The 23,042-nt window shown below is 47.1% G+C and overlaps 1 pseudogene; it reads right to left on the bottom strand.

Annotated features, from left to right (window-relative positions):
* Nucleotides 1-2,252: 2,252 nt before the first annotated feature.
* Nucleotides 2,253-22,885, bottom strand: LOC136466081 (ATP-dependent DNA helicase homolog RECG, chloroplastic-like; annotated as a pseudogene).
* Nucleotides 22,886-23,042: the final 157 nt, after the last annotated feature.

Here is a 23,042-nt window from a genome sequence, read left to right as displayed (position 1 = left end):
GAACCTCATGGGGGTACGAGCAATGGGCTCTTCATAGATCTGGCAAAAATACCGCAAGGTTTTATGGGCCATGACTTGGTAGGTGTCGACGAAGTGAAACCCGGTTGCGGTCACATTCTAGGCTTTAGTGATGTGGGGGAACTCTTCATTCTTCCCAATGTAGACGGTCACCTCACACCACTCAGTGCCATGCTTTTCATACTCATGGTCCTCATACTCAGGACGATCTTTGACTCTGAGTTTTTGCAGGGTGGCATGCAGGATTCTAGGAAAACCCTCAATGTTTAGGTAGTAACTACTAATCTAGGCTCCTACCATCCCTGGCGGTGGTTGCAAGGAAGGACTGAGCGAATAGCTTGCTCAAAAGAAAAGCTAGGCGAGCTAAAGTGCACCGAGTGGTGGTACCAATGGCTAAGCCAAGCCCTGCTTATAAGGACAGAGCGGTCAGTGGTCCTGGCGTGGTCCACTAAGGTTCCTACGTGGGATCACTATGAATGAATCGACTAAATTTTTCGTGCGTTCGAGGCGAGCGATGTCCGAGGCCATTAATGACTAGTACGACGGTAGGACAAGGGTCCGACAAGAGCGTAGAAAATAGTACATGGAGACATGGGTCACGACAGGCGTGAACCATAGGCAAACACGGAGCATGAAGTCACAGTGCAGTAATAACTCCGAAACAAAGACAGTTCAGTCGTACACAATACGACACGCGTGACACCTATGGATGGCGTATCTATAAGCAATACGGGCACTACAATGCACAAACAGGATATGCATGAATGCACGTCCTATATGTCCTTCTATTGTTGCCAACATATAGGGCAACCGTTCTTAGATTTTTGGCACATCGTTATCTCTCTGTAGCTAGTCGATACTATCGGACTATGCTCGGAGTCAGTGTACCTGCAGAAAACTTGATTAAGCCTACTTAAGTCAGCAGAGTGCCATCTATCCTAGATACATAGCCATAGTAATAAGGCTACTTATATAACTTCATAGTTAAACGCTCTAACTTTTTGTAAAAATAGGTTGTCCAATTTTAGTTTAGAAAAGAATTTTGAAGCTTTATTTCCTCATTTATGCTCCGATACCACCTGTGGTAGAACCGCCTAATTTAATGCCTTCTAGGAGTACTTATCTTCCATTAGACGCTAAATACTCAAGCGGAAACACTAAATTACGCAGTTCCGTCGAGCACATTCCAAGGGAGAACCCGAAGATCCACATTTTTTCATCAGGATCACAAATGAGAGAATAAAGGTTACAATATTTTAGCCATTTCTTATATCCCTTTCCATGCAACATCAGAGTATAATATTTATTGTTTATAATAGCGGAATATGATCATGTTATAAGAGTTATGAACAATTTAATTTAACAGCGGAATATAAACATGTGATCAGAGTTACAACGAAAATAAATATCTATTCATGATATGATGAAGCATTGATATATAAACTATGACAATAGATTGTAAAACTTCTATTTATAAAAATATTTAGTGAGAGTTATAAATAAAAACTATGATCGTATCGTAAAGGAATCATCGCTGAGCCCACCAGGAGGTTCCCGCACACAAGTGTCGGCCGCGTTTAGTTGCCGGCCCAAGTTGGCGCCGCCGGAAAGAGAGATCACTGTAGCGCACTGTAGCATTTCGTTTGTATTTAATAATAATTGTCTAATCGTTGACTAATTAGACTCAAAACGTTCGTCTCGCAAAGTACAACCAAATTGTACAATTAGTTTTTGATTTCGCCAATATTTAGTACTCCATGCATGTACCACAAGTTTGATGTGACGGGAAATCTTCTTTTTACATAGTACCAAAGTTTAGATTTTGGTGGAACTAAACATGGCCATACATGCCTCGCTCGTCAGATGGCATGCCAACTTTGGCTACGCTACGAGCCTACTAGCAGTGCGGTTATATCTACATGCAAACTAAGGCCCTGTTTAGTTCCACTTCGTTTTGCCAAATTTTTCAAGATTCTCCGTCACATCGAATCTTTGGACGCATGTATGAAGCATTAAATATAAATAAAAAATAAAACTAATTACACAGTTTAGACGAAATCCACGAGACGAATCTTTTAAGCCTAATTAGACTATGATTGGACACTAATTGCCAAATAACAACGAAACCTGCTACAGTAGTATTTTGCAAAAAAAATTGCATCTAAACTGGCCCTAAGACTGCCTTAGAAGGGCCATGCACAGAGATCTATCTGAATACCTCACGGTAGCACAGGTCAATCTCCAAGAATGCACAATGGCTGCCTCATGCTGAGCTCCACCTTCAGCCGTGGATACAATGCTAGGTCGTTGCTTGCGACCAGCACTTTCTGCGTTGATAACCCAAAGAATGTTACAAGACAGTCGGCTCAATATAAATGGAAACACTTTATGAAATATCTTTTAGAAAATTCAAGGGAAGAACTTACCAGAGCGGCAAGATTGCTTTTTGCCTAGTAGATTGCCAGGGCCACGGAGCAGCAGGTCTGCGTTAGCCAGCCTGGCTAAGCCAGGTAAAACCCATCAGAAGATTTTTCAAGCACCTTCAACCTTGGCAGTGTGCTCGAAGTGCAAGCCAGGAATATGCATCTGGATTTCCTTTCACCGCGGCCTACTCTCCCTCGCAGCTGATGCAGTTGAGCGATTCCAAACCTCTCGGCGTTCATGACAATCATCATGGAAGCATCAGGAACATCTACCCCGATCTCAATCACCTGTGTCGAGAGGAGAATGCGTGTTTCTCCGCCTCTAAAACTGCTAAGAGTTTCTTCCTTCTGATTGCTCCTCATGCGGCCGTGCAATAGCCCACAGGGATAGCCTTCAATTTTTTTTCTTTATGGAATCAAATTCATCCGTCGCAGCACGGAGTTGTGGCAACTGGTCAGACTCATCTATGATAGGATACACAAGGTAGACCTTGCCCCCATCTATGAGTTCATCCCTCATCATCTGCGGATCATCATAAGATTGAAACGGAAGACATAAGAAAAGCGGAGCTCACTGCATCTACATACACACAGAAGAAACAAAAAGATTTAGGTCCAACAGAAGAAACAAAAGGCAAAATCATGTCATCACCTGGAAGACAGTTTGAAACCCAACATCATTTCCTTCAAGAGCAAGCGTTTCAATAGGTTGCCTTCCAGGAGGCAAGTCCGTAATCTATAAGGAACATGATGTCAGATGTGAAAAACTATAATACCTGTGAATATGAAATTTAAAGATGCAGTAAACCAACGTTTGCATGAATTCCTAAATCTGATTTGTTAAATTTTGAAGTAGCAGGTCCCTAGCATCAGGCAGAATGTGCTACTGATTGTTTAATAACAAATTTGTATTAGTCTAGAATTAGTCTAGCTTTGTCATGTGGGGCCGTCCGTACGAGAAGAGGAGGCGCGCTCGCGACGTACGCCGTGACGCGGAGCGCGTGGAGGCAGCATGGACTCCAGTTTGAGTTGTTTCCTTTTATTTAGAAAAGTTTGTTTCCTTTTATTAGAAAGCCACGGGCTATATATTATTGTACGGAGAACCTTTACAGGACAAGCAATATATTATCATCTAATCTCCCGTCTCTTCTCAAACAAGCCTAGGCTGCAGAGGGGAAAAACCTCGCCCTAGACGACGGAACGAGACTACAAACTCCGTAGTCGAGGGCCGGCTACCCTAGGGCCCGACGCCCTTGACAACCTGGTATCACGGTCTAGGCGATCCAGTCCGTCCCGTGCCCCGTCGCCAACTCCAGCCGCCGCATCACCCTCAGCCGCCGCGCCGTCGCCGTCGCCTCGCGTAGACGCCATGGGCGACAACACCGTCAACACCGCCGCCAACGCTGCCTTGCAGGCGACCTTGGACTCCCTGGTCGCGTCCATCAGGACCCTCCAGGCGTCCGTGGAGGCCAACACCCAGGCCATCCAGCACCTGGACGCCGCGCGCCTGCCGCCGGGCGGTTCGGGGGAGCACCACCAAGATCGGCCGCCGCGTTTCCAAAAGCTTGACTTCCCGCGCTATGATGGCAAGTCCGACCCGCTGATCTTCATCAACCGGTGCGAATCCTACTTCCACTAGCAGCGGATCATGGACGAAGAGAAAGTGTGGATGGCTTCCTACAGTTTGGAAGATGGCCCCAGCTATGGTACATCTAGGTCCAGGCAGACGAGGGTATCAAAAGCAGTATAGCGGTGTAACTTGGTAAAGGTACTTGGTCAACAATCCTCGATACCAGCGCATGTCGAGCAGCGTCACCAAGTGGCAGTTGCTCCACAGGGGCCCTCGGTTTTGTCACGACACCATAAGCTATTAACCAGTTAACTACTACCAACTTATACACAATGAAGGCGGTGGAGTCATAGATCACAGAATAAGAGGAGTATTGCAAAGGAAGATTTAGGCAATAAGGGTTCCTTTCGCAACAAGGGACAAGGAATTCAAATCCAACGATGGATTTGATTTAAAGAGATTCAAGTGTTCTACTGGGACATCCACGATTAGTCGATACAGTGTCCTATGTTATCCAATCACGTCTGGTCTGTTGGCATTGGAATGGTAACTTCTCTTGTAACCCACTTAACATCGTCTTTGAAAACCATAAGCACAGTCTAATGAGACTTAAGGGTAGATGAACGCAATAAACACAACGAAATAATAAAGGCACATTCTGAATGTCCTTATGTTGGTGCAACATACAGGCACTCACTCTCCCATTCTCGACACATCGTTCACCTTTCCTATGATCGGACGATCTCGACAACTACGGACGAAATACAACAGAATGATTACAATACTAGAGGATAATGATGAAAGACACTACTAACTATGGGTACATCATACCTAGGCAACTAATCTACTTTGGACCACGTATCTTCATTTCTGGGCTCGGTGGATTCTTCTACCGCCCTAGGCTATGGATCTGCCTCCTCTTCTTGGCAATGGCTAAGTGAGAGGAATCAAGGGTTCTACTTCTGACACTTCTGAGGGTGGAGGTGCTGGCGGTACTGCAACACCGGTTCTCCTTCTTTTCTGGCGGGTGGGTAGGGATTCCCTCCATGATCAAGGGATCCTATCGCTCGGCAGCCAGCGTCCTCCTGCTTGGCCCTAGTGACTAGGTAGGCCTCCCCCAACTGATGGACATGCCGATCTTCAGCCTCCTTCAGAGCTTCCGACATGGCAGTCTCTTGACTCTCTGTGGCTGCTACACTAGCATGCGCTTCGACAAGTTACACCTAGAGCATCCTGGAGAAGATCTCGGCTTCCTCGGCTCGCTAGAGGCACTTCCTCAGCTCTGAGGCTTACCGATCATACTGCTCATCCAGAGCAAGCAGGTACGTGGTCAAGTGCGCCACGGTTGGACTGTCTTCTTGCACATCCCGCCCTTGCAAAGCCTCCATACGAGCCCTCCATGCCCACCGATTCTTTTCCAAAGGTGGAAAGAACCTCATGGGGATACGAGCAATGGGCTCTTCATAGATCTGGCAAAAATACCGTAAGGTTTATGGCATGACTTGGTAGGTGTCGACGAAGTGAAACTCGGTTGCGGTCACATTCTAGGCTTTAGTGATGTGGGGGAACTCTTCATTCTTCCCAATGTAGACGGTCACCTCACACCAGCTCAGTGCCATGCTTTTCATACTCATGGTCCTCATACTCAGGATGATCTTTGACTCTGAGTTTTTACAAGGTGGCATGCAGGATTCTAGGAAAACCCTTAATATTTAGGTAGTAACTACTAATCTAGGCTCCTACCATCCCTGGCGGTGGTTGCAAGGAAGGACTGAGCGAATAGCTTGCTCAAAAGAAAAGGCTAGGCGAGCTAAAGTGCACCGAGTGGTGGTACCAATGGCTAAGCCAAGCCCTGCTTATAAGGACAGAGCGGTCAGTGGTCCTGGCGTGGTCCACTAAGGTTCCTACGTGGGATCACTATGAATGAATCGACTAAATTTTTCGTGTGTTCGAGGCGAGCGATGTCCGAAGCCATTAATGACTAGTACGACGGTAGGACAAGGGTCCGACAAGAGCGTAGAAAATAGTAATGTGGAGACATGGGTCACGACAGGCGTGAACCATAGGTGAACATGGAGCACGAAGTCACAGTGCAGTAATAACTCTGAAACAAAGACGGTTCAGTCGTGCACAATACGACACGCGTGACACCTATGGATGGCGTATCTATAAGCAATACGGGCACTACAATGCATAAACAGGATATGCATGAATGCACGTCCTATACGTCCTTCTATTGTTGCCAACATATAGGGCAACCATTCTTAGATTTTTGGCACATCGTTATCTCTCTATAGCTAATCGATACTATTGGACTATGCTCGGAGTCAGTGTATCTGTAGAAAACTTGATTAAGCCTACTTAAGTCAGCAGAGTGCCATCTATCCTAGATACATAGCCATAGTAATAAGGACTACTTATATAACTTCGTAGTTAAACGCTCTAACTTTTTGTAAAAATAGGTTGTCTAACTTTAGTTTAGAAAAGAATTTTGAAGCTTTATTTCCTTATTTATGCTCCGATACCACCTGTGGTAGAACCGCCTAATTTAATGTCTTCTAGGAGTACTTATCTTCCTATTAGACACTAAATACTCAAGCGGAAACACTAAATTACGCAGTTCCAGTCGAGCACATTCCCAAGGGAGAACCCGAAGATCCACATTTTTCCATCAGGATCACAAATGAGAGAATAAAGGTTACAATATTTTAGCCATTTCTTATATCCCTTTCCATACAACATCAGAGTATAATATTTATTGTTTATAATAGCGGAATATGATCATGTTATAAGAGTTATGAACAATTTAATTTAACATCGGAATATAAACATGTGATCAGAGTTACAACGAAAATAAATATCTATTCATGACATGATGAAGCATTGATATATAAACTATGACAATAGATTGTAAAACTTCTATTTATAAAAACATTTAGTGAGAGTTATAAATAAAAACTATGATCGCGGCATAAAGAATCATCGCTGAGCCCACCAGGAGGTTCCCGCACACAAGTGTCAGCTCTAGCATCCTCCCATCACCTGCATTAGGATAGAATAAACCCTGAGTACTCAATTGTACTCCGTAAGACTTATCTGTCAGGAGAAAAAAAAGACTCCAAAGATATGCAAGGCTATCTGACTTATGGGTTTATTGCATCTGTAGGAGCATTACTAAACGTGCGTCCTTATATTTAATTTTATTAGCAGTCATCATTAGTTCATTAACTAACCATTCTATGTAAGCACCTGTGTTACTTTTCAAGCAGGTGGTAAGCAATAAGAATTATTTTATCATCTTTATCTTTCAGTTCTTACTACGGTGCTAGACTATAGACAAGTCATACCGGATTATCCGGCGATTCGCGAATCATTGTGCCCAGCTAGGTACCCTGAAACACACGCCTCGCTTGTACCTTAGGCACAAGCAAGGCCAATCCACTACCCTCCTGTCATGGGGTCTAGGTTCCCATTCAAACTTGGACTCTAAGCCCTCGCTCCTGAGTCCCGGACTCAGTGCGGTGCTTAGACGTCCACCATCCCTGCCTCCAATCAGTCGTTCCAAAAAGAGCCGAAACCCATGACAAGAGAGCAATGAGCCTTCCCGCGCCCATACACAAGTATGTATTAAGATAATAAGTCTGTGACCTGACTACCATCTATTGCAACGGCCGGTCCTTAACCGACACAGGCGGAACAAGTGCAACCCGAGCCTCGCTCGAATGCCAAACCAAGTCCAGATCCAAAATACCATTCCGCCCGGTCTTCAATTATCATTCATATATATTTTCCAGGTGATAATAATATAATAGCAATAATAATATCTTTCCTATCTCTCGCAAGTGACAGGCAATCACTTGACTTTTACTAGAGACCTGTAGCATAGCAATCTACACGATCCTGTCATACTAGTAAGACTCATAGGATAAAGATATATATGCAAGTGGGTTTCATTCAACTTCTTAAAACTTAATGCACAAACGTAATATAAAGTGTAGAAAAGTAGGAGTTATGCACCGGGGCTTGCCTGGATAAGATATAACCAAAAGTTAGCATTCAATCGTTGCGACACGATCACCAAGGCACCATCTCTTCTGCTACTCCGGTCATGTCCACGATCTATCGTTGTTCCCTATTATGATATACGTAGATGCAACACATAAATGTAAATAATCAACGATAGCCAAAACTCTTAGAAATTCGATTACGCCTCACAAGCTAACAAGATAGCTCTAGCGTGCCAGTCTACGTATCCACGTCGTCAAGTAAGACTCGTTCTCGAAAAATATTTTGTTCTACAAACCTCTAATTATTTTTAACATTTAATTGATTATATATATATATATATATATATATATATTGTCGACGAAATATGGTCGGCAGTCTACCTAGGGGTATGCCCTAAGGTAGTAGATTGTCGATAGATAGATGCGCAAGCCACAAACAAGATGGTGACGCAAGACAGACACAAGGTTTTATCTAGGTTCGGCCACCGCGAAGGCGTAATACCTATGTCCTGTGTCTGATTGTATTGTTGTATGTCAATGAGAGATGTTTTTAGAGGGGTCCCCTGCCCACCTTATATAGTCCGGGGGGCAGGGTTTTAGATCCGAAAACTAATCCTAGCCAGTTACAATTGCTATAGGTGGCCGGATAAAGATTCCTATTCTAACCGACCAGGATCTTGCTTGATCTCCAAATTCACCTTGACTTCCTTGCGCGGGACTCCGAATAGGTTGGCCGGGCCACGCGTCGTCTTCTAGTGGACCGGACCTCCTGATCCGGGTCGGCCCAAGCCTAGCCGTAAGGGTATAGGGGTTAATACCCCCACAGCTAGTCCCCGAGCACCATGTATTATGCTGTGACATGCCATTCGATCTCCTTCGACTAATATGATCCGTCTTTATGTCATCTCCAACTGATTGAAACATTGACCAATCGAATGCGTCCAGTATTCTGGTCAGAACAGAGAGCAGTAGACCACGATTATAGCCGAAGATTCCGGTTGTCCGAAGAATGCATGGTGCTCTTAAAGAAAAAAGAAAAAGATTTCTTTCCTTATCAAGTGTGCCCACTTGTATTTCTGATAAGAAATGTAAGTGACCCTTAGACAGTAGTAATTCTGGCAATCAGTCAAAATGTAGGGGTCGATAAAATAAACACATTCACCGCAAGGTGAAGTGTGCCCACTTAGCCCCGAGCCTGGTAGTAGGTGATGTAGGCACGTGGTGCCAGGGTCTAAAAAGAATTTCCACTGAAGTTAAGAATCCAATCGTCGTACAAGCAATACGAGATGCACCGGCTAGGTGCATCGTACCGATGTAGTCCCCGAGCTTGCTGGAAGGCGAAGTATAAGCCTTGTAGCAAGGTCCAAATAAAATGCCTCTCGACTATATGTGAGTACACATCACATGTAGCCGAGGAGAGCAGTCGCCGAGTAGTGGTCGGAACAGTCCCCGAGCATGGTAGTGGTCTGGATAGTCCCCAAGCATGGTAGTGGTCTGGGCAGTCTCCGAGCACGATAGTGGTATGGGCAGTCCCAGAGCACGGTAGTGGTCTGGGCAGTCCTCGAGCATGACAGTGGTCTGGACCATCCCTGAGCACGAGACGTGCAGCGAAGAAACAAATGCCACTTGTACTATTATTTGGTGTATTTATTTATCTTCTTACTCTATCAAGTCCTAATCTGACACGTCTGGTCAAAAAGTAGACGGGTATAGCATGTCATACTGCCTTCGTGTCCTTTCAAGCAAACAGTCACTTGGCACCTGTATGGAGGTGCGTCAGTGTGGGCCCTCTCACAGTGGCAACGAAGAGGTGCATACACTGATAACGAAGAGGCGCATATATTGGCATAGATCTCGAGGTTGTGAAAACAACCATCTGCAGGTGTGTGCGCATGTCTCCCAAGAATCTTGGGCAGACGAAACGGTGGACTCTTGGTTATTTATAATATAGAATTGGTAAGTTACTTTTTACCGAACCCCATTACCATTCGCCGCCGCAGCCTTCTTCTTCCTCTTGCCAACCCTAATACCTCCTGAAATCATCACCAATCACTCCTCCACCATATCCACCTTCATTCAGCAAGGGCGGATTCATGGTGCAAAAAGTGACGCCCAGAAGAAAGTCAGGAGTCATGGCGAAGGAGTGGTGGAAGTCAAGAAGCAACGAGCAGGCCATCGAAGACCTCGTCATCATAGGAGTACTCCACAACAAGGAACTCATAGGATGGCATGCGCCGGAGGGCGAGGGGTACCCCGAATCCACAACCAGGTGAGATTGTGGTTTTCGAAGATTTCTTCAAGCGGGGTTTTGGGGTTCCTAGTACACCCTTTCCTTCAGGGGCTCTGTCTGTATTACGAGATTGGGATTTTGCAATCTGCATCCCAACTCGATTCTTCTTGTCTCCACCTTCATCCATCTTTGCTGAAGCATATGGTGACTTCTAGCCCCATTTCGACTTCTTTCGCCATCTTTTCTGTCTGTGGAAGAAAGGAAGCGGCGGCTCGAAGATAGCCGGAGGTGTGTACCTCAATCTTCGTGACGGGATGAAGGCCCAGTACCTGCACTGCCCTTGGAACACGTCGCTTGACGACTGGTACAAGAAGTGGTTCTACATCCACGAAGAGCCGAACACAATCACATTGTGCGACATGGGGTTCATTCTGGAGAAGAAGACCAGCTGGTCGGAGAAACCCAAGCACCTAGAACAGATCCCAGAACTACTTGGGATGATCCCATGGAGGAAACTGGATGGTCCAAGCGTGGTCGGGAACTTCATCAGCCGAAGGATCCAGCCCTGCTAGAGGAGGGTATATCCCGGCTACGAGTACCAAGGTAGCACAGACCCAATGAGGACCAGGCAAGAGGCGCTCGACAAGATCGAAGTCAAAGCCAGAATTGGAGAGCTATTTAACTTAGCTGATACAAATTATGGCAGACTGAGCGACATCGAGCACGCTTTCAAGCTCGCCCGACCTCCCCCAAAGGTAAATCATTCTGCCTTGTACCCGTAGTTTTATGTTGTAATAGAGACTTACTGTGTTATCTCCTTTGTGTTTCCTAGATTAATGGTCGTGATAAAGCAACAGTGTTTGTATCGCCACCCCCTGGTGTAGATTGGCCGCAAGTTGGCGGCCCAACCGCCCAGACCAGCACCAGGACCGAAGACGTCGACTAGGCGGTGCTCGGAGTTGGAGAGGAGGCAGCGGCCAAGGCTGCTGGTAAGCGGCCTGCGGCCAGCAAGCGTCGTCAGGCGATCTTCACTCTATCGGATGATGACACAGAGGAGGGAGAGAATGCAGACATCTTCTGACTCGTCCCTCGAAAGAGGAGGAGGCAACTGGAGTCGATGGAGCAAGGCGGCTCCTCCATGCCGGTGGGACCCACATCACCGAGCACTGTGGTGCGAAGGACAAGCGGTGGAGGGGTCGAGCACCAAGCCCCAGCATTGGTGCTAGATGTAGAGGGAGACCAAGTGTCACCCACACAACACGTGGAGCAAGCATGGCCAAGAGACGTGCCTTTGCCACATCATTCTGCGCTTCTAATATGTAAGTATTAGTAATTTTGATGTAAGCTTGCAATTTTCATTGATTATGGTTACCTTCTGAACCATATCTCGGATATACCTAGGTCAACGTCCACTGAAAATCCAGATCAACTAGCCAAGAGCGGCATGACTTCAGCTGGCAATTGCAGAGAAGACTACCCAGCAGCCGGCCATGGAGGAAAACATAGCAGAAGGTCCACCACGAGCCTCAGACCACAAGCGGTCAGACAACAGTCCCCGAGCAGGGGGTCAAGGGAAGAGCCAAGCCAAGCACAAATGCTTCGAGCACTAACCCTACTGAGGGCGACACTTTAGCACCAAGGGTAACAGACCAGACTGAGGAGCAGCAGCCGGAGGTGATAGCACTAGAGCATGTTTGCCGATGCTATGGCCTGTGGGAAGGCCATAGTGATCGCAGAAGCTGCAAACTCTGGACCAGCACCGCTACCCAAAGAAGAGGCCGAAGAGGACGAAGTAGAGGAGGTCCTGGGCCATCCACAGGACAAACGACAACATGTATATGTGTCGCGCTGGCGGAACGACCAATGGGTTGTTCATGAGGAAATCCCAGAGGTCGAAGAGACCATGAAGGTTGAACGAGCGGCGAAACGACTGGTAACAGAAGTCCAGGTATGCTTTGCTTGACCACCTGATCTTGCTATCCAGTCAAACTGTCTTACTTAGCTTTTTACATGTAGGACTTAATGAAGACCGCAAGGTACCGAAAGAAGTGCTTCGACCAGATTGAGGGGATCACAGCAAGCAATAAAGAACTGGTGGCCGAAGTGGAACGCTTGCGCCACAAACTTGAAGCCGCCAACCATGAGAGGATGGAGCAAGAGGCGCAGAACCAGAACCTAGGTCGTCCAGCTCAGTAACAAAGAGCAGGAAAAAACAAGTAAGTTGTCACTTTATCACAATGAGTGCATGACACGTGTTGTTGCATTGTTGGTAGTAACAGCTATAGTGCAGGCTTAGAAGCCGAAGTAGTCTGTCTCCAAGAGGAGAATAGCCGTGTGGTCATAGAGTGTGATCGCCTGAAGGAGGACAACAATAAACTGGCGCACGACCAGTCGCAACTCCGGGACCACACAACCAAGATGAAGGAGGAACTGAAAAGTAAGTGTTCCAGACCACCTTGCTCACTTTTGTTGCCCGCCTTATCTTGTCGTGGCATGACATGTTTTAATGTCTTGTGCGATTTACAGTTTTAAAAGTCAATGCCAAGAAGCATCTGGAAGCCTGTGATAAAAGAACGTGATGATTGGAAAGCGCAATGCCAAGAGATCACCAAGGATCGGGATGCATGGAAGAAATGGTGCCAGGAAGTGGCAATGGGCATTATGCCAGTCCTCAACCTTATCGATCCTAGCGCTTACAGAGGACGTGCCAAGGACGCCACAGCTCGGACTGGTCGATAGATGCCGAAAAGGCATAGGGGATGGTTCCAAGAGTTATGAAGGAGGTGGGTGAGTACACAGGCAGCACATATACTAAGCATGGTACGTGCTCACTACCCCTTGATCGATCTCAAATGCCTAGAGGCTAGATACCCGAAGGAGGTAGATCCAGACAAGGCTGAGGAAGCTTCGGATGACCTAGCTAGACTTGTCGGCAAAAATAATTGGTGACATTAACCAGTGTGGAGGTGGGACAGCACCTATACAGGGTATGCCATCAACAAGTCAGCTAGAAGCGCCATCAGTTTTGAGCCAACCGGTGAAGCCTGCGGTCTCGAACCAGCCAGGCATCGGCTGGGGCCATCTTCTTTCAGCTCGACCAGTACAAGAGTCCCTCGAGACTCGAGCAGGATGTCAGGAGCAGCGAGGCAGCAGGTGCCACGTGCCTCGACCAGCTAATAGGATAGGCTATAGCTGTAGAAGAAGATGTAGTTGTGTTATTGTAAACCTTGTACCTTTTCAGGCAAGCTTGTAATAACGTAACTGTATATCATCATAAGCTTGTTTGTTTTGTATAAAACGCATTCAAGCTTGGAACTCGTGTTGGTGTAACTAAGTGAGAACATGTTAGCGTTCTGTTTAGTTGTACCAGTTTAGTCGACACGCCATCCTGAAAGGTTTGTACGGCCCTTGGTTTGCCATGTGGTCGGAGTGTGAGGTGCGTGACCTGTGCACACATAGACGCAGACAAGTCAAACCAGAGGGGACCTGCCGATCATCCCGTAGCGTAGAGAGCAGATCTCATGCACTGCGTTGGGAGGAACCAGAGACAGGGCCTGCTCTGAAAACCCGGGAAGGAATGGTGGTCGATTTTGACTGGTTGAGTTAGAATAACCATAAACTTCAAAGTGACACATTAGAGTGGTCGGAAAAATCATAATAGCTTTATTGAATTAAATCAAAAGTACAAGAGGAGTACATATCTTAGTAGTTAAGCATAGAAACGCCTAAGCTTGTTGATGTGCCATGAATTGGGTACGTCCGTACCGTCTAGGTGAGCTAACCTGTAAGACGTTGGTCGTGTGACTTCCTTGATCATGAAGGGCCCTTCCCATGGAGTTGCGAGTTTGTGGACACCAGACTGATTCGTCTTTCCACTTCAGGACCAGGTCCCCGACCACGAAGAACCGCTCTTTAACGTTCTTGTTGTAGTACCTGCGCAAACAACAAGGTATTTGGCTATACGTACGCAAGAATCGAGCCACTCTCTTCTGCACTATTCACTTCTAGCTCCCGCACTTCATTGACCTTGCCTTCATCGAAGTTCTCTACTCGTGCTAATCTGAAAGCTATATCTGCTGGGAGGACTGCCTCAGCACCGTAAACCATAAAGTATGGTGATACGCCGGTATTGTGACTGGGCTGGGTTCTGAGGCCCTAGACCACGGCTGGTAACTCGTTGAGCCATCTTCCGGGAGCTTTGTCGTTTTCTCTGTACATCCTCTTCTTTAGTGCGTCCAAGATCATACCGTTTGCCCGCTAGACCTGTCCATTAGCTCTAGGGTGCGCCACCGAGACGTATTTTACTACTATGCTCCTTTCATCGCAGAAGTCCCAAAAAGCATTCTTGGTGAACTGAGTACCCTAGATCGGTGATGATGCTGTTGGGTATGCCAAAGTGGTGGATGACCTGGTTGAGGAATGTGATAGCCTTTTCTGAGGATGCCTGTACCAGAGGCATGTACTCTATCCACTTAGAAAATTTGTCGATCAGCACAAAGACACACGTAAATTTCCCAGGAGCCGGTTTGAAGGGCCCAATCATATCCAATCCCCAGCATGTGAAGGGCCAAGAGGCTAGTATTGTTTAGATCTCATGTGCTGGTACGTGGATTCTCTTAGCAAAGAACTGACAACCCTCATAGTGGCGGACTAGCTTCTCTACATCGGCTACCGCTGACGACCAATAGAACCCTACTCGGAAAGCCTTGCCAATCAGCGTTCTCGAGGCCACGTGGTTGCCGTAGGAGCCAGAGTGGATTTGGTCTAGGAGATGTTCACCATCCTCTTAGGTTATACACTTCATCAATATTTCCTCCTTTGCGTTCTTGCGCCATAATTTGCCATTGGCGAGCAGATACTGCTTACTACGACGCATCAAACGCTCGTTTTCTATCTGATTAGTGTAACCGCTGCCATCTGTCAGGTACTTGATGAAAGGTACTCTCCAATCGGGCTCATTAGTGGTCGGAGGTGGCTCGGTGGTGCTTGACGCCGGAACCGTAGCCACCAATAGCTGGTCTGGAGGCTTGTCGACCGTGGGATCTTCCTCTTCGATGGAAGGTGTGAGCAGGTCTTGAATGAATATGCCATGTGGGACTTTAGCTCAGGATGATCCTAACTTTGACAGAGCATCTGCTACTTGATTTTTGTCCCAGACCACGTATGTGTACTCGATGCCGTAGAACTTGCCTTCCAGCTTTCTGATCGATTTGCAGTAAGCATCTATCTTTTCGCTGGTCGTGTCCCAGTCCTTGTTGAGCTAGTTGATGACCAGAGCTGAGTCTCCGTAGACATAGAGACATTTGACACCAAGCTTGACCGCAATGCGCAAACCATGTAGGCATGCTTCGTACTCGGCGGCGTTATTAGATGTTGAGAAATAAATCCTGAGGACGTACCGAGCTGCTCCTTGGATGGTGACACGAAAAGGACTCCTGCTCCTACGCCTTCGATGTTGAGAGAGCCATCAAAGTACATCTTCCAGTACTCATCGAGCCCCTAAGAGGCAGGTGTGCTTAAGTCTGTCCACTCGACGATAAAATCGACGAGTGCCTGAGACTTGATTGTAGTACGGCTTGCAAATTCCAAAGAGAAAGGGCATAGCTCCATTGCCCATTTGACGATACGCCCGTTCGCATCCTTGATACGAATAATGTCTCCCAGAGGGTACTTGGTCATGACCACCACACGATATCCGTCGAAGTAATATTTCAACTTTCAGGATGTTATTAGTATGGCGTAGATCAGTTTCTGAATCTATGGGTACCTGGTCTTGGATTCATTGAGTACCTCATTGATGAAATAGATTGGTCATTGTACCTTGTAGGCATGGCCAGGCTCGTCACGCTCGACTACCATGGCAGTGGAGACTACCCGATTAGTTGCCGCAATGTAGAGTAGGAGAGTTTTATCTTCTCTGGGAGCAGTGAGGACCGAAGGTGATGTAAGGTATTGTTTCAGCTATGTGAAGGCAAGCGTCTGCTTCCTCCGACCACTCAAACTTCTCAGATGCTTTGAGCAGCTTGAAAAACGGTAGTCCTTTTTCTCCTAATCTTGATATGAAATGACTGAGAGCAGCCATGCATCCGGTAAGCTTCTGGACATCCTTCACCTTTTTGGGCGGCTTCATGTCTAAGACAGCTTTGACTTTCTCCGGGTTAGGGCGTATGCCGTCATAACTGATGACGTTGCCAAGCAGTATACCAGAAGGAACACCAAATATGCACTTCTTTGTATTTAATTTCCATTAGAATGTATTAATGGCTGCAAAGGTGCGTTCCAAGTTGTCAACAAGGGTATGTGCTTCCTTGGTTTTGACAACTACATCATCAACATAAGCCTCGATGAGGTCGTCTTTTATCTCATCTTTGAGGCAGGCCTATATGGCACGTTGGTAGGTAGCCCCGGCGTTTTTGAGCCCGAACGACATGGTCGTGTAGCAGTAGGTGCCGAAAGGCATGATAAAAGATGTCTTGATCTGATCGTCCTTTTTGAGAGCGATCTAGTGATAACCAGAGTAGCAATCGAGAAAGGAAAGCAGCTCACAACTGGCGTTGAATCTACGACCTCGTCTATGCGAGGTAAGCCGAAGGGGTCCTTAGGGCAGTGTTTGTTGAGATCAGTGTAATCAATGCACATTCTCCATTCATTATTCTTTTTGCATACAAGAACCGAGTTGGGTAACCACTCCGGATGATACACTTCTTTGATAAATCCGGCTACTAAAAGCCATGTAACTTCTACCCTAATCGCCTCCTTCTTGTCGCGAGCGAACCGTCATAGCTTCTGCTTGATAGGTTTGGCCTTGCTGTTGTCATTCAAGGAGTGCTCAATCAAGTTCCGAGGTACACCAAGCATGTCAGCAGGTTTCTATGCAAACACATCCACGTTGCTCCTCAAGAACCTAACGAGCGCGTCTTCCTATTTGGGATCCAGGTTGGCCCTGATAAGGGCCATTTTGCTAGGATCACCGTCGACCAGCTGGATCACCTTGTGCTCTTTGGACTTGATGTTCTTGCATGGAGCCTCGAGCTCTAGGATCTCCAGGTGGTCGGCTGAGGTCTTTTTAGCATCGAGCATGGTCTTGGCCATGTGAATAGAGAGGTCGTGAGCCTCTGCTATTTTGAAGCTGTCGTCCTCGTAGGTATAAGCTACGTATATGTTGCCCCTGAGAGTTAAAATTCCTTTCTCGGTAGGCATCTTGAGAACCAAATACCTGTAATGAGGTATGGCCATAAACTTGGTGAGTGATGGTCGACCAAGGATAGCATGGTAGGTGCCGTCGAAGTCAGCGACCACAAAGTTGACGTAGTCGGTGCGGAAGTGGTCTGAGGTCCCAAATTGCATAGGTAGCGTGATCTGCCTGAGAGGTGTAGAGCTCTGTTCGAGGAGAACGCCCTAGAACTGTGCCTCGTATGGCTTGAGATCCTCCTGGGTTATCTTCAGGGCTGACAGACTATTCTTGAATAGTATATCAATAGAGCTGTCGCCGTTAATCAGCACTCTATCGAACTGAACCTTGTTGATACAAGGATCGAGGACCAGGGGAAAACGTCCTGGCTTAGGTATTGCGGCCCATTGGTCCTTTCTGCTAAAGGAGATCTCACGGTGAGACCAAGGAGGGAGCCGCAGATCAGTGATGAGGTTGTCGGTGTTGGCCATGTTCAAGCAAGTACGGGCGAGCAGCTTGCGTTCTCGTTTGGTCTAGATGGACACTTTGCCTCCAATGATGGTGTGCACGTGATCGGGTGGCTTGACGTACTTGTGACGGGGATCTGCATCTTCATCGTCATTGTCCTCGTTGCGCTGTTCCCCTGCGTCATTAGGCTTGTCGGATGTATCCGAAGCCTGTTGACGCATGTAGATAGACTTGAGACGTCGTTAGGCTTATCGGATGTATCCAAATACCTATAATTCTCCATGGTATGGTTTGACTTGGGATAGGAGCTGGCAGGGCCCTTCCAATGCTTTGGCGTAGTCTTCTTCGTAGTTGTGAACGTCCGCCACCTTTTTTAACGGTGTTGATCTCGCCGTCGTCTTTCTGAGCACGCTTGCCCCTGTAATCGTCCCGCGGTTACGCCGCTGATTACGTTGGTCGCGGTGGTCGCGGGAGTCGTTGCGCTGGTTGTGGCGGTCAAAATTGTCGTTCCGACCATGGTTGCCGTGGTAGTCATCGCGGTGTGGGGGATGGTCGGAGCGTGGAACCCTTGCTGCTTCTTCGATAATTATCTTTTTAGCGTCGTCGATGTCCGTATATTTCTTAGCAGTGGCCAGGAACACTATGACTGATTCAGGTCTCTTGCGGAGGAGCTTGTCCCTTAGGGCGTCATGGAAGCGGAGGCCAGTGCTAAAAGCCTCGATTGCCTCGTTGTCAGAGATTGATGGGACCTTGATGCGCATCTCCGAGAAACGCCGGACGTACTCGTGCAGTGGCTCATCTTTCCGATCTTGAATCCGCTGCAGATCATATTTGTTTCCCGGTTGCTCGCAAGCAGCAATGAAGTTGTCGATGAAAGCTTGCTTGAGCTCCTACCAAGAATCAAAGTAGTTTGCTGGCAAGCTGACCAGCCATTGGTGGCCTGCATGGCCGACGGCGACTGGGAAGTAATTGGACATGACGTGCTTGTCAGCCATGGCTGATCTGCATGCGGTTTCATAGAGCATAACCCATAATTTGGGGTTCTCCTTACCGTCATACTTCTGAAGCTTCTTGAGTTTGAAGTTCTTGGGCCATATGACTTGGCGAAGGTGAGAAGTAAACTGCTTCAAACCCGGAGGGCCGTGGGTAGTATCGTATTCCATACGATGATGACTTTCGTGGGATGCATGATAGTGGGCTCTCTGGTTGATGCGATCGTGCAGATCGCGTTCTCCGAGGTAATGGCGGAGATCGTTATTGCCATCACAGTGATCCCGGATGCCACCTTGGTTAACCCTGTGACCACGAATATCACGGCGATTGTCACGGTTGTCTCGGCGGTTGTCGTCCCAGTAGTTGCAGCGGTTGTCGTCCTGACCACCATCATGGCCACCGTTTCCGCCTTGACGGTTGTCTGAGGGGTCATCGTTGCGCGAGCCACGTTGGTTGAGTGGCTGTGAGTGACTTGAGTACTAGCGACTGTGGCTTGACTCGACTGAGACGGATGGAGCCCGGGCTTGATTTACAATCTCTGCGGTCTGAGCCATAGCAGCCATTAGATAAGCTTGTATATCATCGCGAACTGCCTGGGTATCTGGGGTATTGGGTAGTCATTGCATTGTCGCCATAGCGACGGCTACATTGGCGCTTGGAGTCCTAAAGACCTGTTTGTCCCCCACCCTGTTGAAGGCATTGTTAAGGTCGCATGGCTGGACCCTTATGCGTCGTGCCTCCTCTTCTGCTTTGGCTTCGATTTGTCGGCGATTAAACCGGTCAATATTGCGTGCTTCGCGTGCAAGCCTTTCTTGTTCTGTTTCACCAACTGCCGGTGGTTCGTCATTACTGACAACATTGATCAAGTCCCCTCGCCTTGGTGGGAAAGACGGGAATTGTGAGAACCCCGGGGCGTGGTCTGGGATATCCAGATCGTATTCAATGCCTTCATCGTCATGATACTGGAGCTCGGTGTGGACGGAGGCACTAGATGCGATGCCAGACGAGGAGCTAGAGCCACCCTCTTGGACTGTGTGGACGGATCCTTCTCGATAATCCTCAATCCGGACCATGTTGACGAAGTTGCGCAGGCCGTAGGGCTGGGCCTGGTAGTTCTCCGTCGAGGCTTCGTACTCGGAGAGCCAGAGACCTGTCGCGGAGGTTGGCCGGCGACGAGCGGAGCGCCCTTCAGGAGTAGATGTGACCACGAGATCCGTACTGAGTCGTGTAGGACAACTGGCCCGAGCTGGTCGGGTAGATCTGTTGTGGGTAGCGGTTACCTGCTCGTTAGGTTGACTTTGAATTGAACTTACCAGAGCTAGGGTTTCAGCAAGTTTGGTGCCGACCCGATCGATGGAGTCGAGCAGGTCGGTGTTGTCGATCTGCTTCTCTTTGTAGCGAGGGAGCGGACGACGGATTGTCGGCGTGGCTGAAGATGATGTGGGCGTGGTCGGAGCCAGATCCACCGTGGTCAGAGCCGTACCCACTGTGGTCGAAGCCGTAGCTGATGCAGGTGAAGCAGTGGTCGACGCAGATTGAATTTGCGCCTCCTCCGTGGTCATGGCGATGAAGTCGTCGTAGCCGGTGGTCCAGGTGATCTGGCCGACGGTGAACATGAGGTCATTCGGCGTAACCATGGAGCCGGAGGTGATGACCATCTTGTTCGCTTGGAGAGCAGTACGCACACCCCCTACCTGGCGCGCCACTGTCGACGAAATATGGTCGACAGTCTATCTAGGGGTATGTCCAAGATAGTAGATTGTCGGCAGATAGATGCGCAAGCCACAAACAAGATGGTGACGCAAGACAGACACGAGGTTTTATCCAGGTTCGGCCGCCGCGAAGGTGTAATACCTACGTCCTGCATCTGATTGTATTGCTGTATGTCAATGAGATATTTTTAGAGGGGTCCCCTGCCCGCCTTATATAGTCCGGGGGGCAGAGTTTCAGATCCGGAAACTAATCCTAGCCAGTTACAATTGCCATAGGTGGGGGTATTAACCCCTATACCCTTACGGCTAGGCTTGCGCCGGTCCAGATCAGGGGGTCCGGTCCACTAGAAGACGACGCGCGGCCTGGTCAACCTGTTCGGAGTCCCGCGTAAGGAGTCAAGGCGGATTTGGAGATCAAGCAAGATCCTGGTCGATTAGAATAGGAATCTTTATCCGACCACCTATGACAATTGTAACTGGCTAGGATTAATTTCCGGATCTAAAACCCTGCCCCCTGGACTATATAAGACGGGCAGAAAACCCCTTTAAAATATATATTAAAGTAAGACGTGCAGAGAGAGACACACACTAGTAGCTCTCTGTTCTACCGTGCCATCCATTCGAAGCCTGGAGCGATCGATCAGGATGCATGAACGAACAGGCAAGTGAAAGTAAGACGTGGAAAATGATGTTGATGTGGACAAAAATGACACTGTTACTGTGCCAGCCAGGGAAAGAGATCTAGTGTCTTTCCAAAATTTTGTAAAATTTTGCAAGATTTTTCGTCACATCGAATCTTTGGACACATGCATGAAGCATTAAATATAAATAAAAAATAAAACTAATTACATAGTTTAGACGAAATTCACGAGACGAATCTTTTAAGCCTAATTAGACTATGATTGGACATTAATTGCCAAATAACAACAAAAATGCTACAATACCATTTCCTAAAAAGATTTGCCAACTAAACAAGGCCCTAGTAAGAGAGAGATTAGAGAGCTATATATATTGTGTGTGTATATATATAAGTTATTGTGTGTGTATATATATATTGTAACTCAAAGTGGCTACAGAATAAGTTACAATAATTACTATGTTAATTTATGAGATTATAGTAACTCAATACTAAGTGGTTTGCTATAACGTTATGGTAAATATCCTCATATGTTATAGTAACCCAACTATCGTAAATATATATTGACATTATTGTAAATTAGTATATAAAATTATTGTAAATAAAAGTGGCTACAGAATAATTTATTTCGTAGCTGGCTACTAAATATTATATATATATATATATATATATATATATATATATATATATATATATATATATATATGAAACTGCCATACGGTTTTACATACGCGTTCACGTACTACTAGAAAGTAAAACTCCAGCGCTACAGGACACGCATTCACATACTAGAAACTGCAGCACCACACTACGTAACTAACTCACTCTATTGATAGATCTATCTCTTAGATCATAATCTCAGTACTTAGCGAGGTCGTAACACCAGAGAGGTTACAAAGATGTCAACTTATAATGGCCCCGTTCGGCTTATCTTATAATCCGCACTGTTCAGCTTGTTTTTTCAGTCGAAATAGTATTTTTCTCTCACAACAATTGATCCAGAACAGTATTTTTCAACCAATTCAGCAAGTCGAACGAGGCCAATGAATGAAAAAAAAGTAACGTGAACACCTCCGCAAAACAGAGTAAAATAAGAGGACAGAACATAGATCTAATAACAAAATAATGATTGTGTACAAAACAAATTGTAGCCCGGTAAGTGACATGTTTCATGAGAGTTGGACATATATGTTGCAACATGAAAATAACATGAAGTCAGCTTCTAATAAATGTAAAAAATTCTATGCTGACAATGGTAGATAATGGAGCTAAACAGTATGTTCGTTTGTTGATTTTAGCCAGAGCTTATTAGTCAGCCAACAGTATTTTCTTCTTACAATAAACCAGCATTAGACGAGTTTATCAACCCAGAAACCAACTAACGAACAGACTAAAATAAGAGTATAAAGCATAAGTCACATAACTGAGAGGGAATTGGCCATAGAGTATGGACCATAGGTCTCATAAAAGTATAGAGCATAGGACGTACTTTCACCAAACGACCTGTGCTCCTATCTCTTCTCCAACATAGGGCGGCGAGGCTGCTGCTCCACCAGAGTGGGCGGCGGCGACGGCCCTACATGTGGTGGCGTGGCGGAGCAGTGTGCGCAGGCGGCGGCGACGGCTCTGTGCGCCGCGGCAGGCAGCCTCGGGCATGTCGGGCTTAGCATGCCGACGGGCCGACACGGCACGGCCCGAGTCCTAAAGGGCCATGCTTGGGCCATAGGTGGAGCCCGTGGATGGGCACACCGGCCGACCTCTAGCGGGCCGTGCCCTCACCGGGCCCATGCCAGGCCGGGCCGGTCGGGTGGCC

This window comes from Miscanthus floridulus, chromosome 7, assembly GCF_019320115.1.
Source record: "Miscanthus floridulus cultivar M001 chromosome 7, ASM1932011v1, whole genome shotgun sequence".
Lineage (NCBI taxonomy): Eukaryota > Viridiplantae > Streptophyta > Magnoliopsida > Poales > Poaceae > Miscanthus > Miscanthus floridulus.
This window is presented reverse-complemented; position numbering and strand designations above follow the sequence as displayed.